The 16,812-nt window shown below is 41.5% G+C and overlaps 1 protein-coding gene across 1 annotated transcript in view; it reads left to right on the top strand.

The window, feature by feature from the left end:
* The window catches only part of Ptchd4 (patched domain containing 4), a 180,347-nt gene that overhangs the window by 76,692 nt on the left and 86,843 nt on the right, over nt 1-16,812 (top strand). The gene's annotated exons all lie outside the window — the stretch shown is intronic.

The following is a 16,812-nucleotide window of genomic DNA, read 5'->3' as shown; positions in this document are numbered from 1 at the left end:
TGTGAATTTTGTCCCAGTCATACATTAGTGACCTCCCAAGAATATATAAAAGCTATGTGTGTGTATATGTGTGTGTGTGTGTGTTTCTGTGTGTGTGTGTATGTGTGTGTGTGTGTGTGTGCTCTTGTTAAACAGACGATGAAGTCTAAGGACAGAAATGAGTGAGGACTCAGGAGGGACACAGAGGAGGCCACGCTGATGAGGTGCTGCAGAGGTGCTGTGTGGTGTGGTGTGAGAACTGCTCGCTGACTTAGAAATGAGCCTCTAGGTGGTGAGCAGGCATGAGCAAGGGAGTCTCCATAATCATCGTGACTGCTCAGCTTCACACTAGTTGTAAATTAGTTTTCATTATTAACTGAAAAATGATGCCAGCCTGTGGTCAGAAAAGTCTGGGTGACACAGGCCTCCTCCCATCTTTTTTTACAATCACTTTCTCAAATGTTTTTGGGAATGGATGTACAGAGAGGGTTTGTCTTGTGGGTGCTGGGTAGGCTTCTTTATCTGGGAGCCCAACTTCATCGTGGAGCAACTATCAAGTTGATTTATGTCAGCTGGGTACAGTAGCCTAAGCCCAAAATGCTAGCTATCAGGAGGCTGAGGCAAGAGGATCACAAGCTGAAGGCCAGAGAGGGCAGCTTAATGAGACCTTGCCTCAAAACCGAAATTAAAAAGGAATGGGGATGTACCTCAGTGCTTCCTGGTTTCCTGGGCTCAACAGGAGCACACACACACACACACACACACACACACACACACGTTTATATTCTTAAGCTTCACATTGTCTTTATACAATATGGGGAAAATAATTTTAGTCTTCAGTTATTTTTTTAAAGTGTAACAAAATATAAATGATGCTCATAACATACAATAAGTAATGTCAGCAAGTCCTTAGGAGTGTTGATCCAGTGGGTCACGTGCAATGAATTCAGTGATGAGTAAGCACAGCCCTTGGTTTGAAGAAACTGAGCCTTCTAGCCTTGGCATGTGACATCACATCTTGTTAATGCATCTTGTTAATAGCACGGGTCTTTTTCTCGAAGAACCACATGGTCATTTTTTGTTACCACTGATACAGATAAGACTAAATTTGAACCATTTATACTTGTTATGCTTCTTAGATTCAGTCTTATGACTTGAGATGATAAGAGGTGTGAGAATTGCACAGTGCAATCACCAAGGAACTGTGGTTTCTCAGTAGTCACAAACCGAACTCTTGGAGCCCAATGGGGCTCTTTCTAAAACTAATGAAATAATGGGTAGATTTTCACTAAAAGACAGAATTATATATTCCATGCCAACTAGGAACAACATTATTCTACCAGTGCTGGGTGGGTACATTGTCACAGTGTGCATTCTTATTCTACAAACAAAGAAGAAGAACATGGAGCGCTACAGTGAGAAAAAAGTCCCTGACCCTGTAACACATATTTTGCTCCTCTCCTGCGGCCCTTTACAATCTGTAGTCCAACCTGGACAGAGTAGGAAGCCTGGCTCATGGTTACTCCTAAATGTGCATGCAATTCCAAAAGGAACATTTCTGTTACATTCTGAAATAATCACAAGGAAAGGCCCTCGAGATTTTTGTTCTACCAATAGGGAGTTCGTTTTGTGCTTTGTTTTGCCTACAGACTGGTTCCAGTAGTAAGGATCAGGAGCCTGAGAGCTGGTCAGGTGGAAGGAAGCTCTCAGGATTAGGAAGCTTAGATTTTAATCCCAGTTTTTCTTGCAACTCTGTGTTTCACTGAGCAGTTATGCATTGTTCCTTTGTTCAGCCTTTCATGTATAAAATAAGGAATATAGAGTGTTCAGACATTTTGAATTTAAATGAATATTATTCATTTCATAGTCTTATTGAAGTTAGAATTTGATCATTTCTTTGTAAAAACTGTTAGGATATATACTAGCCTCAAACCTCTAATCTCTAAATTTCTTCTTTGCCTTCTAATATGAGAGAGAGAGAGAAGATTAGAAAAAAACCACAGTCTTGCACTCAGAACCTCAGTCACACAAACTCACTGAAGACAGGGAGCCCCAATATGACAAAAAACACAAACTGAGCTTGAACAGCACCTGTCTGCCCAGTGTGCAGGCGGTACCCATGACACTGGTTGAGACCAGTCCTTTGGCGAATGGCCATTGTGTCATGGTAAACAACATAAAATCAGCTGCATGTGAAGGAAGCTCTTTTTATAAACCTGTTTCAATCCTCCCTCCATATGAAGATGTCTCTGAGATGGGGAATGTGTGCTATGCTATGTGCCAGGCCTGGAACCCTTTACTCTCACTAGCACAAACTAAACGGGCACAGCTGCCTTGCCTTAGTCCCTGTCAGTCCTCCCTGCACACTGCCCGCTCGGTTCTCTGACCACTCATTCAGGTAATATTTTAACGCCATTTTTGCGACACATATACTGTGAATACATAGCCTCCATTTTTAATGCCAGGGCCAATTTTTAGTCTTTGTCCTGGTGTTCCCCAAAGTAAATTTATATTTGTCAAAGGATATATTCTAGGTTTAGGTTTAGGAAAGAAGATGATTATAGCTACACATAATCTCTCTAGAAGAGTATTTAGAGATAAATCTAGAATGAGAATAAAAATTTCAAATGACTTGAAATAACTTCTTTCAGCTCCAGCCTAACCTCTTTTCTTTATTGGAGCATAAAGCAAGGAAAATGTCACTAATTTAATTTCTAGCTCTTTGCCAGCCTTTTTAATTCTCACCTCATTTGCCCCGGGTGGATGTGCTTCCTCTGTCTGCAGGAGGAATACCAACTAAGCGTGCACACAGAGGCCGGGCTGCTGCAGGATGCACCACTCTGGTCCTCTGTAGATAGCAGCTAGAGCACTGGGAACCCTGCCCCTCTCTTGTTCTCTGGCATTCTGAGCTTGTGTTGCCTGCTGTGAGTCTCATCCCAAGCACATACAGATGACTGGCTTTGTCGGTGATCTCAGAGTTTCCAGTTTCGCTCCTCTTCACCCAAACCTTATCTTCCTGTACTTATTAATCAATTCACAGTATTTACTAAACAGCAACTCTGTTCAAGGAATTCTGGGTTCTGGACCAAACTAATCAAATTGTTACCATCATAGATGTCTACAGTTTGGGGCTGAAGAGGAGGGGAGTAAGGCATTAAAATACAAATAGAATTAAACCATGTTCTATTGTCGATATGTGATGTGAAGAAAAAGAATAAAGCAGGAAAAGGTAATAAGGGAAAAGAAAAAAATGAGAAAATGAAAAAGTGGAAATAAAGTATTTGTAAATAGTAAGGGGAGGTGAAGGGAGGGAAGGGACAAGGGGAAAAAATGAGAACCAAGACCGGGCATGTAAAGGTACAAGATCCCAATGATGAATGTAGCTGTACTGTATCCCTAAAATGTACCAATAAACTCAATGAGGAAAAAAAAAAGAATAAAGCAGGACAGAATGTAAAGGCAAAGATTAGCCTTCCTGAAAAATAAAATGGAAGCAGAGAGCTAAATAAGGAAAAAGAGGAGCCATGGAACAACCCAAAGAAAGACTCTGGCCATAGAAAGTACCATGCAAAGACTCTGAGATGACTCAGTTTCCCTAAAAGAGCAGGGCTTTAGTAGAGTGGGCAGCTGTCTGAGGGTCGGAAGTAGAATGGGGCCAGGCATGGGGTTGCAAGAAGTGAGGACTTCAGCTGAGAGCTATCGGAAGCGAGGTGAGACAGGAAGGTGTGTTCTGACTTCTACTTTAAAGGCATCTCTGGTTACATTATGTAAATTAGTCTCTAACAGGGAAAGACTATTTTATAGGGTGACTATTTAAGAAACTGTTGCCCTAGATGTCCACTAATATGTGAATGGATAGAGAAAATGTGATATATGCACACAATAGAACATTAGCCCTAAAGAGGAATGAAATCATGCATTCGTAGGAAAGTGGATGGAATCAGAACCCATCGGGTTAAGTGAAGTCAGCCAGATTCAGAAAGTTAAATATTACATGTTTTCTCATATATGAGAAATTTTTAAAAAATCAATTAGTACATTATGAAAATAAAGAAGAGAGGATGGGAGACCAGGGAGTAGACTTCTGGAGACAAGGATGGAGAGAAATAGAGTAAAAAAGGAAAGGAAAGGGGAGAGATGGAATTGAAATTGAAATTGTCTAAGATAGGTTAAATGAATGTATCCCCTTTCCAAAATAAGCTCCATCATCATGTAATATTAACGTGCACTAGTGAAATATAGTCAAAAAAGAAATGATTGCAAATTCCGCTAGGCTGTAATGGTGGCATAACGTAGCATGGGGGCAGTGAAGGTGGGGAAAAAGAGATTAGACTGAGGATGCATATCTGGAAATAGACTTGACAAGCTTTGCTGAAGGCCTGGATGTGGCGTGTAGGAGAAAGTGCAGTCACAGATAACCTAGCTCTGGGAATCGAGGGACTGGAGGAGCACAGTTGCTATTTCCGGTAGCAGACAGCAGGCATGGGAGGAAGGAATTGTGTTGGGCAGAGAGAGAATTCCAAAGTTCAGTTTGGGGGTCTGTTAAGTTAAAGGTAGCTATTTAGCATCAAAATTTAGAAATGTGGAGTGAGCTAAATAAGAAAGGATGTAAAAAAAGTTTCAGAGGGAAAATCTACAAGTTGGAGCTGGAGGTAGAAATCTGGGACTCACACTCCTCATCTGAGATTAAGAGCCATGGAATCTCATCGCATCAACCGGAAAGATTAATATAGATGGGAAACTGAAGTCTGCAGTGTGAGCCCTGGTGCATTCCGGTACTCAGAAGCTAGAAGATGAGAATGATTCAGAAGATAACAGTAAGAAGAATCAGGCAACCAGTGAACCTGTGAACCAGAAAAAGCTAATGTCCCCGAGCAAACTCAGCTGATTCACAGGAGCACAGGAGATCAATTGTACCAAAGGCTGCTAATAAATTGTCTCCAATGAGAACTGCGAAGTGGCCATTTGATTTAGGTCAACAGTGACTTTGATGAGAGATGCTTGGGGGAAAGTGGAGGGCAAGAGAGTCATTGAAAGAGGGTCTGTGGAGCTTAGAGGAGAGGAAATAAAGATACTTCCTACAAGGAGTGTTGCCTCGAAGAGAAATTAATAATACTGGCGTGATGGTGAAAATGTATGGGCCAGGAGAGACTTCAGAGTAAAGCAGAGAGGAAGAAATGGCAGAGTAGATGAGACCATTAGAGAACAAGAGGAACTGTTGGCTTTACATAAGGGCAGATGGTTCACCTGCCACAAGGTTGATGGTGAAAATGTATGGGCCAGGAGAGACTTCAGAGTAAAGCAGAGAGGAAGAAATGGCAGAAGTGATATCATGGAGTAGATGAGACCATTAGAGAACAAGAGGGACTGTTGGCTTTACATAAGGGCAGATGGTTCACCTGCCACAAGGAAAGAAAGGCAGATGGGGACAGACTGGTGCATGGAGGCGTGGGGCATGTGGAAACTGCGGTGGCTTCAGCTTTGCCAGTAAAATACGAAGCAAGTCAACAGCTGAGAAGTGTTAATTTTGGGAGAATGAAGAAAGTGTGAAAGAGTCACTTGGAAATCGGAGACTGAATTAAACAGGAAAATTGAGACTAACCAGAAAGCACCAATGATCCACTTGAAGTTTATGTTTGCGAGTTTTAAAAAAATAAATCAGTGAACAAAGTCGCTATTTTTTTTAAATCCCCAGCCACAAATAGCTGGGTGGAGGAGTTGAGTAGGCATTGAGTTAAATTTAATTAGGGGGAAAAAACTGAAAAAAAGTGAGTTTACAAAATATGCAAAAGAATGACTGTAATAATAGATCATGTAAATTGTACCAGTCAGGGTCAGCAAGAGTACTTTGCAGCAACAATTAATGCCATGAATCTAATTAACGTGACAATGATGCATTTCTTGCTCACTCTGCAGTCGGTGTGGGGCAGAATAGGATGCTGTCCTGCATAGCTCTCTCCAGGAAGAAGTGCAGGCACCCAGCAGGCTCTGTCTTACATCTGTTTCTCCTCCTTCCAGTCTGTTCTTGGGTCGTAGACACAGAAGAGGGCACAGTCAGAGGATGCACATCTGCTCATAACTACCTTGGTCTAGAACCTCATAGCATCCTGCTGGCTGTAACTAATCACAATCACGTGGCCGTAAGTGACAGAAAGGAAATGTAGAGCATTTAAGCGAGAAAGAGATTGTTTTATGAGGATTTGATGGTCTGTTCCACATGAGTAAAGCAAAGTAGTACATGAAATGATAAGCTTACCCCCATCATCACCAGAGCAGAAACCTGATGCCAAGCATGATTCTCTGTGGGGCCAGGGATTGTTTTAAGTTGGCATCCGTTCTAGTCATTTACGGTGTATGGCAACCATCACAAAACCTAGTCGTGTAAAACAACCACCTCATAGTGCGCATGGATTCTGCGCATCAGTAATTGAGAAAAGGCACAGTCGCATCTGCTCTTTTCACCTCTACGCCTAACCTCTCTGATGTCTGGAGTCTCAGCAGAGACCACTGGGGTGGCCGAAGGTAACTCAAATGTCTAGGGCTGGACAGCAGGGGCTACAGCAACCACTTGCACAACGACTTCTTTGCTCACATGGGATCTCTGAAGGCCAGTAACAGTTTGCATTGTAGAGCAGAGTAGCTAATGCAGCTGTGGTGGTCTCAGAGAAGTCAGGTGGTTTATACAGTGGCTCTGGGTGCCACAAGAAGATAGTAAGGCAGCGGTTTCAGCCTGGCCCACACAGATGTCCCACAGCAATGAGCAGCCGTGTTCTGCTGCCTGAGCATCAGGTGCCAGGCGTGGACAACAGGGCTCTACCTCTTGACAGGAACATGGCAGGGTCCCACTGCAGAGGAGCCTGTGAGAGGGAGCCACAACCCTGGCCATTTCAGGAGATGTAGTTGGCTGCATAGTGAGTGAGCTAGAAAGACAAGGCAGGGTCTAGATGTGCCTCATCTAAAGATTGCGAAGGGATTGTTCTAGTCAAGCTGGCTATAATTTGATCATTTTGGTATGAGACACAATGGAAGGTTTGAGAACATGAGAATTTAAAAAGTCCAGGAGGCCTGAGTAGAGAATGGATTTTTTACCTGTGGAATTCACCATCGTTAAAAATCATGAGTGGTGTTGTGTCAGCCACAGACACAGTGAGTTACATGTTACATCTTGCGAAAATGGAGAAACTGACCCTGAAGTCTGTCCATGAATACAAAAGGAAGAGGAGTCATTTGCACAGTTTGTGATCAACACTTCGAAGTTTGTGTATTTTTAAACACATATTTTTATGAAGGATAAAGGAATAATACCTGTGGCCCACTGTGAGAATCAAGGCCAACATCTGTAACAGTCTCAGTTCCATGGCACAGGAACAGTGGGAGAATAATATAACCAGAGAGGACTCGGGAAGCAGTCTATGCAAGGAGCAGCAAGTTTTCATTAGAGCAAGACGGTAAAGATGACACTTGGAGAGAGATTTTGGAAGCAGGGAATCTTGATGATGACTGACTGAATCCCAGAAGACACTAGTTTAGGAGAAAATGTATAAACCTGTACAGAAATGGGAGTCCCATGTAAAGGCCTGGATCTCAGGGGCCTTTACCTCTGCTCTTTGAGGAAAGACGTAGGAAGAAAGGTCCCATCAAGGGCTTCTCCCTCTAAACAAAAGGAAGAGACACAGAGATCCAGTGCCCTCCAAGGCCTACCCATTCAGACCTCAGGTCTACTGCTGTCTCTTTCTGACTTGGCTTTTTACCTTCCCAGGCCTCCAATATGTCACCTTGTAGTGAAGATGTCCCTGGACAATTTCTCAAACCCCAAGTGCTCCACTGACACCTCCTTCCTCCCTCCCTGCTTCAGATTTCTCCTGAGAGCTCATGACTGTCACTTTTCAACTTGGCCCTTATGTGCCTCCCCTCAATAGAACACAAAGCCCACAAGAACACACATTTACTGTTGTGTTCACTGCACTTTCCAGGGCTTCAAACAGTACCTGGGCAGAGTAAACACTCAATGAATGCGTGTGCGATTAACGAATACATGGCTTCTCAGTGTTCCTCAAGAGAGTTGTGACCTATTAGAGAATTACTGAATCAATATAATGCATGATAGCTGGGATTTACGTAAGAAAAAGAAGAGGATAGATGGGAATGGGAAATAACAGGAGGGGTTGCACAGAGTAAGGTATCACGTTCAACTGTGCCTCAGTTTAAGAGATAAGCGTACAATACATCAGGTTGTTAAATATGTTGCCTAACATGGGCCACAGTCAATTTTTTTTTTAAACTCTGCTTAGAAATTTCCTTGGATTGATGCCTTAAGGATGTAAAGGGGTCAGGTGGGGATTAATAAGGAAGGCAACTGAAGAAACTCTCAGAAGCACCGGCAGGTGCCCCTCCACCCGCTGGGAGGAAAGTTAAGGAAGGGCTGCACTGCCAGGGATGGAGGAACACAGTTCTGCTTCTTATACACTTTTATTTCCCTAACAATGAGCCAACACAATGTTTTGCATCTAGTGGAATCTCTAAGACTTGATTGACTAAAGTTTTGTAATGATTGTTATAGTACTGGAAAATTTCCCAGTAAGTTGATGTTGCCACAGGGTGATTAAATGCATCCAAATCCTTCCCAATTACTAGAGGAAGAGGGAGGACCTTATTACAGCAAGAAGAGTGTTTAGTTGAAGCTATTTCTCAGCCATGTTAATTGCAGTCATGCTGCTTTGCGTGGTAAGCAATTATCTCCTCTGGGAGATGCTGGCTGTTGATGTGAAAATGTCTCTGTGCTTAGGGGATTGGAGCCAGAAGACTGGAGTCCAACCAGGTTCCTCCTCTTACCTGCTAGATGACTTCTTTCCGGTCCTCCTTTTACTCACTTGGCCATTGGATGAAGAAATTAGGCTGGTTGTGCCATGCCATCTCTTCCATTTTTATCCTTTAACCATTATGTCACGTATTTGAAACTTGTGCTACAGGGCATCTGGTCTAGATTTCTGCTCATTATGGGCTAGAACAGTCTCCTTGGTATCTCTGAAATTGTTTAAACCACCCAGTAATAAGTATTTAATCACACATAACTTCTCAACAGCTTTCATATCTGATCATATGGGCTAGAACAGTCTCCTTGGTATCTCTGAAATTGTTTAAACCACCCAGTAATAAGTATTTATCACACATAACTTCTCAACAGCTTTCATATCTGATCGAGTTCTTGGGACAAGAACAGTCCTACTCTTCTCAACAGCTTTCATATCTGATCAAGTTCTTGGGACAAGAACAGTCCTCTATCTTTCGCTGTTTTTCAGTGGGATGTTTTAATTCTCCCTATTTGTTTCCTCTGTTTTGATTTCCTCATATTGGTCTGCGTTCTTCTTTTGTAGCCTTGACATGGACCTTCAGAGTTGGAGCTTATTGATGAGTTAAAAGGCATTGTCCCACTAATTTTGCGGGGGTGGACCATTTGAAGGAAGTGGAAAAGAAAGAGAGCTTGGCAGAATGAATAAGATGTTGAATCTCATGGTGAGCACTTGTGGGAGAATTGACTAGTAAGTACCTTTTGTTGTAGAGCACTGCCCCACACTAGTAGTAATTATTCCCCGGCTCCCTAAGGTTCTGTGTTGTCTATGGGATCTATCTCTGTCTCTCACATATTTGACTGGTAATGAGCATCCTTAAGTGCTGAGTGGAGTTTGGGAATGGGAATCACTACTGTCACATAACATGCTTTTACTCAGAGTGAGAAGCATATGGATTTATTTTGGTTATCGTGTTTATATCAAGAGGAGTTGATATGTCAGCTTAGATGTTTTAAATGGAAAGATGTGTAAATATGCCTCCTGCCATTCGATATATGCTGTCTTTTGGTTTCCATTTTAAATCAGATGGTAAGTCAGGACTGAATGCTAAGCAAGCAGGGAAGTGAGTTCACCATAATTTCTCAGTCCACATCAGTGACATTTCCAGTGATTGCATCCTAAACCAAATGCTATGTTAAATAATATAAATCAGTAATAATATAAATCAGTACTCAGTTAAGAATATCTACGAACAGCCAGGTGTGGTGGCGTAGTGAACGACAAGAACCACGGAAGGAAAACAGAACATGCAATTTTACCAGGAAGAATTGGGTATGATGTTGGATCAGACAGCTTTTTAGCAGAAGAAAAATAAAGTCTGAGTGAGAGGCCACAAAGTAAATGACTCTCTTCACCAACCAAAAACTAGAAACTTATCTCAAAAAGATCTCACAAAAAGAGATGCCTGAAACATACGTCACTTGTAGGTTTTGGGGAGAGATTGGGACGAGCCTTAAGGAGCACAGGATGGATGGATGCACTTTCTGCGGTTCTGCCCTGTCCTCTCCTGTCCCTATTATGCTCTAGAGTTAGGGCAAGGTTATATGCAGTATTATAATGTCACAGCGCTTGGCAAATGATAATTAATGTGCTTCGTGACTTAATAATAGTGAAATGTTATTTATCTCTCAAATAATTATAATTAAACTTAATTATCATGAAATAATAGCTAATCGTTTACTAGTTCACAGCCAAGTTTCTTTAAGCAGTGAATATAATTTTGAGTATGAAATTGTACATGCTCTTTCAAGAACCTCGGAACAGAGGCTTTTCCACAAAGCCTTTTTTAAATTTAATTAATTTTATTGGTACATTTAATGTATACAGTATAATGACATTCTTGGAAATTTGTACCTTTACATAAGCAATTTTGGTTCTTATTTTTTCCCCATTGCCCTTCCCTCCTTTCAACCCTCCCTCCCTATGTACAAAGACTTTGTAGTGATCAAGTGATGAGAGAATTTTTCCATTTTGAAATATGAGTGTTTAAAAGTTGTATCTTCTCTTCGCTGCCTCCTTGTGTATGTAAAAGCATTCAAATGGCCACTTCATCATGAGAATTGATTCCTTACATACCAAGAAGTAAATAGGGCAGCTGTTTCCATTACTTGAGCAAGTAAAATCACCAAAACCATATCTTCAAGGCTGTTCTGAACCTGGATCAGAGCCTGTATTTCTTGACTTTTCCTCACAGGTACCTTGAGCTGTTCTCAAACTCTGCCTGGGGGTTCTTAGGGATGTGCAGTGGCTCTACAAGGTCTGAGAAGGGTGGAGGTAGCAGGGGCACTAGATCTTCTCCCAGATGCTGACCACAGGCTCACCCTGATTTTTTTTACATGACAATTTCCCATAAAGATTGAGTTCAAAGAAAAATTGGCATGGATTTTTAAGAAGTGTAAAAACCACCTCTCCTCCACCATTCTATACTGCCTCCTTTAGGACAAAACGGAAGATAGAGACTAAGTTTGGGGAGGAACTAAAAGTGTCTCCTAGCTGGGTGGCTGAGCTTTAATCAACTATTATATCTCTGCACTTCCTGCAGGCAGTGTTTGAAGTGCCCTAGGGGTGTCATTTCTTCCTCAACACCTTTACTTTCTCTCCAGTAGACAAGTTAACCTAATTCGAAGGCTCAGAGACAGTGAGGGCTGGTTGTTGCTGGAGAAATCTGAACAAGGTTCAGTTACAGAACTACCTGCTCCCTCAGTTTAGTACAGGTTTTTCATGTCTGGCTTACAGGTCCAGAAACTATATTACAAAGGCACAGTGGCAAAAGCCAATTCCCAATGTAAGTATCTCATCACCCTAGTTGAGAAATCTGGTCACCTCTCCACCAAGTGGTTGACACAGACCCTGTAATTTGGCTTCAGTTTCTCAAAACACGTAAACCAACCAATTATTACTCAGAAGGCCTGTGAAGAGCGTGAGTGAAGGTTAAGTGGTCATGAATCTCCTGTCGCCTTCAGGAGAACAGCAAGTGCTGACAGCTTTCCCACCTGGCCTCCCAGACTCCATGCCACTCTTTCCTGGGAAGTTCCATGCCCAAGACTTTGTAGTTCACCTCTCTGAGCATCATACCGTGGAGGCCCCTGATCCTGCAGATAAACTTCCTCCAAGACAAGTCAGATGAGTAAACACACTAAGCAAAAAATGCTTCTGTTGGGACCAAGAGATGTTCTTATCCACTTTGATCACTTGAGTTTTATCCTCAAAGAGTGATCATTTATTCAAGATTTCCAAATGTTTGAGGTTCTTCCCAAGTGTTCCCCTCGTGAGCTTTCTAAGATATCTTTCGCTCTGTGTGTGTGATTTATTTCAGTCTTATATATCCCTTCTCCTCTTCTAACTTTTCTGAATCTTATCCTGAAAAGTGAAACCCCTAAAGCAGCAGCAAGCATGTGAGATTCCCACACTGCTCTCACCCTATCCGAATGCCATCACCAACATGCAGCTACTGCACACACAGCCCAGCAGTCCTCTGTTTTACAGTTGTCTACCCAAGAGAGAGGAGCTCATCTACAAGCCCCACATTGCCTCTAGATAGCTCTGAATTCCAATCTCCTCCACACTGTGTTCTGACCAATATAAAAATGATGTGTCCAGCTACACAAAGCTGTTTCCTGTCTCCTTATGCTCCTTTTCCCTGAAATCTCCTTGAACGTTTCATTTGTTCTGCTTTCCGAGGCTAACGTGTCCTTTGTTCAATGTCATCTTTTTACTGACCTCCAAAATCTTGAATGTCTGATGCAGCTCCTTTCTGGCTGACCCTGTTTACGTGCCCTGTGTCCTCTGCCATGTAGGGCTGCAAAGCCTTTATCTAGGAATCAGGACTTACTGTTTTTGTATCCTCAGGTGTTCATAGAGGACCTGTACAAGGAGGAAGGCATTTTAGAACTATTTTTGGAATGACAGAGGAGAGGACTGCTCTACCATTGACTCACTATGCATGATAGGCCTCCATCTTAGGTCCTTGGCCCAGGATCTATGTTGGGAACCCTCCATTTGCCAACTGTGTCACCCCTAGAATCTTCTCTTCCCTTCGCTCCGGAGTGCCAAGTCTCTCTTGCCATCTGGCTTTTTGTTGAGTTTGGCCAATAGTGCCACCCCCAGACGAGAGCAGGGCAAAGGGAAATAGCCTCCCCTCCCTTAGGTGCCTGCTTTGACACTAGGTCTTTGGCAACATTCTGCTCTGACAGGCAGCCCCTCTTCCGTACCCACAAATATCATATTTTGGTGTTGTTCATTCCTTCAGAATTAAAACTGGTAACCATTCCTTGCTCTTGACATCCTCTAGGTATCCCATCATCCTTTGTTCCATTGCATCTCTCCCTCAGCTCTGCTCACATCTGTAGGAATTGTGCCTCGATGCCTGGTCCTTGTAGCATTTCCACCATCTGAGGGATGTTTATGCCGTGCCAAGCATCTCGGCGTTGTACTAGTGCCTAGGGTCCTCTTGGATCAGAAGGCTTGCCCTGACTCTCGCCAGCCACCCTTCCTCCATGACAGTGGATCCTGCCCTCTGCCAGCCCCACCTCAGCTACCTGGAGAGCTGGGAGAGGTCTGTATTGCTTGCCTGATCTCATATATCAACTGACACCGAGACCTATCTGCCTCCATACTCTGCCTGCCCTTTGGATATCTCAGGTTCACAAAGTCCTCAATACATTATGCATCGCATCTCCTTTCAGAGGCCAGTTTCCTGTTGGGATTTTCATCACCGCTTTTATAATTCTTGGAGTCTTTTCCCTCCAATAAGTTGAAGTTTAGAGGGGAAAAGCTTCCTGCACAGATGTGCTTATTTTTTCTTTTGTATCTATGTTGGCTATTGTGATAAATGTCTGCTTTGAGAAAGAGCCTTATGGAAATTTCTCCAAAATGAATGCTTTTACCAACAACCTTGGAAAAAAGCTGAGTTGGGTATTAATGGAGACCACCCTCTCTATGAAGGAAGGCTTTGAAAATTATCTCATTGGAGAATTTCCATTTCCCCACAGTCATTTTTAGGTCATCAGGGCTATTTTCTCCCTCTTACCTAGGTTAAGCTAAAAGTAGTTCGACATAAAATTGTTGCCTTTCAGTCAGACTTTCCAATTATATATAAAAGAAGCTGCCTGTCCTTGTTTTGTGCCATAGTTCCTGTGCTTTGCAGCTAAAAATAGCATTGGCGCTTGTTCCTGGCACACACACACCGTGAGCTTCTGACTAATGTGCTGTCCCCTCACGCTGCCGTCCTTCCAGCCTCCCTGCTTTCCAAGTATTTCCTTCTCACTGAGTATCTGTGCTCTGCTCCAAATAAAGCTGCTCATTTTCTATGATCAGGGTTGACATGTATCCTTCCCCAAATCTCTCTTTTTCTAGAAACCTAATCACTATTCCTGGATAGTAATTGTTGGGATTTCTTGTTTTGCTTCCTTGATTCAAAAAAAAAAAAACTTATTCATGATAGCAAGACATTCAAACAAGTTCAACACAAGAGATGACAAATTTTTATGTGTGTTTCGTGAGTGCATGTATAGACACTTAGATAGATACACATACAGAAATATAAGACAAAAAATGAAGTCACCCTTCATAGATGCCATCTTGGAACCTGCTTATCCATTTAGTGATAAATCAAGAATTTCCACACATGCAGAAAATTTATAAAACCTCTGTGCATACTAGTTTTTCTCACAGTTTCCTGTCAACACGTGTGTGACTACTTCTCAGATGAAGGAATAGAACATTGCCAGCATTCAGCAGCCTCCTGAGTTCAGCAGTCTCTTCCTAACCAAAGGCCCCCCTCTCTTGTGATCACCAGGATCCTGAACTGTGTACGAATCAGCTGTTAATTTTCTTTTATTCACTGCCTACACAGTGTAGTTTGTTGTGAATGTTTAATTTTTAAAAATCATTATACTAGAAAACATATTACCCTCAGTCCCTCTTGAAACACTTCCGCTCCCTTCAAACACACTTATCCGATCAGCCTTGCCACCTTCCAGAGCAGTTACGGAAGTCCTCTTTTCTGAGTTTCTTGAGCTGTGCTGTCCTAGCTGCTTGACAGTGGTAACTGATTCAAAACTTGACTTTTCATGGTCATTTTGACTTGGGGGAAGATCCAGAAGCCATGTAGTGTCAGATCCAGTGAGTAAGGTGCATGAGGACACACTGGAATGTTTTCAGGAGGCTGCTTTTTTGCTGGATTACACTTAGCAGCTGCATTCACTGTATTTTTTTTATCACGCCTTATAAAAATACTCCAGACCTGCTTCAGACAGTGGCAACAGTGATGAGTGTTTTCAAAGTAAGGGGAGAATTTTGAGGGAGATGAATGGCAGTGTGTCAATCTGCAATAAATAATTTTATTTAAGCACTCACTATGTATTTTTTATGCTTTATTTTATTATGACTTAGTTAAAATAGCAGTAATTGACATATAGAGGAAATAAAAAATTAGTAACAATGCTTTTTTATGGCAATAGCTACTATTCAGTTAAATCAAGTTCAAAGCCCAGCAGTAAACAAATATGAGAAATGCCAATGAAATAGAATGATTATATCAAACTCCAGACCCTCAATATTTATTTTGATTACTCCTTGTACTTGACTATGTGCATGCTTTTAAGTGAAAACTTTCTGGATGAATTAAATATTTGATTGGTATAAAATAACCATCAGTAGAAATGGTTTTATTTTAAAGTAAATCTATCCGAATATTTTCTTCATAGATGTTAAGTACGTGTTTGCTATTCTTTCAAGATTAACTTGTTTTGGGCTGGGGATTTAGCTCAGTGGTTCCGCCACCTGCCTCACAAGCTCAAGGACCTGAATTCGATCCCTGATACCAAACAAACAAAGATTAACTTGTTTTGTCAGATGCTCCATATCAATTTATAAACTGTATACAACTGAATGTGGAGGTTTTCCCAGGGTCATAATTTTTACTTCTTTTCTGAGGAATTTAGTCACTTTAGCTCTTTCAGTATAACTCTGGATGTCTTTGGATTTAAATCTACCATCTTATTTTTCTGCATTCTATTGTCTCAAAATCAAGTTATGCTGACTTCAACCATGTTCTTCATCTCTCTTTCCTTATCCATTGTTTGGATTGAACTAATGTATTTTAATTCCATTTTTTTCCTCTTACAAGATTCAAAGTTAAAATTTGGTTCTGGTTTTAAAATTGCTTTACAAATTACAGGGGACGTATTCAACTGACCAAAAATCTGCAAGTCTGCAAAAGCTCCCTTTTCCTATCTTATATCAGAAATACTTATTAAATGATTGAACCCTATTGAGACTCCTCCTGACTTACATGTTGTTGTCTAGCACTTTAATTCTAGTCTTGTTTTTTAACCTCATTAGACAGTACCATTTCTACCTCTGTACAGATTTACTGCACTTACCACTTCCTCTCTCATAGCTCAGATGGCTTGTCTGAGGTCATTTTCTTCTCTAAAGTACATTATTTAGTACCTTTATGAATGCTTTGTTGTTAACTGAGTAGGGTTTTTGTCGGTCTCACTAAAAAGTTTTCTGCCCTTACACTTAAGTTATTTTTTCTCAATAGAGAATTCTTTCATTACCCTGAAAATAATTTATATCATCTTTATTCCCTTACCTTTTCCCTGTGACTGCTTTAAGATTTATCTCTTTCTGGATTTCTACAATTGCACCACTGTATATCTAGATGGGACTTCTTTTTGTATTAAAGAGGACTTTGCAGAATGCCACTGAAGATTCACTGGGTCTGCTGTTTTCTTGGATTATTGCATTTTACAAATTCTAAAAATTATTTGCTTTATCAAGTCAGATAATATTTCGATGTTATTTTCCCCCTCCCTCCTGGGTTCTAGTTAAACAATATTACAACTTCTCCTCTCTCTTACACTCCTTTCCGAATTTCCCTTGGTCTCTGTGCTGCCTTCCATTCCTTCAGTTCCATAGGATAATTTAGTGATCTTCTCCTTTACTGTACCTACACTATTGCAAACATATCCATTAA

The sequence above is a fragment of the Fukomys damarensis genome, unplaced genomic scaffold, assembly GCF_012274545.1.
Source record: "Fukomys damarensis isolate Sample0158 unplaced genomic scaffold, DMR_v1.0_HiC HiC_scaffold_20, whole genome shotgun sequence".
NCBI lineage: Eukaryota > Metazoa > Chordata > Mammalia > Rodentia > Bathyergidae > Fukomys > Fukomys damarensis.
Note: the sequence above shows the minus strand (reverse complement) of the source record. Positions and strands in the feature narration are given on the sequence as shown.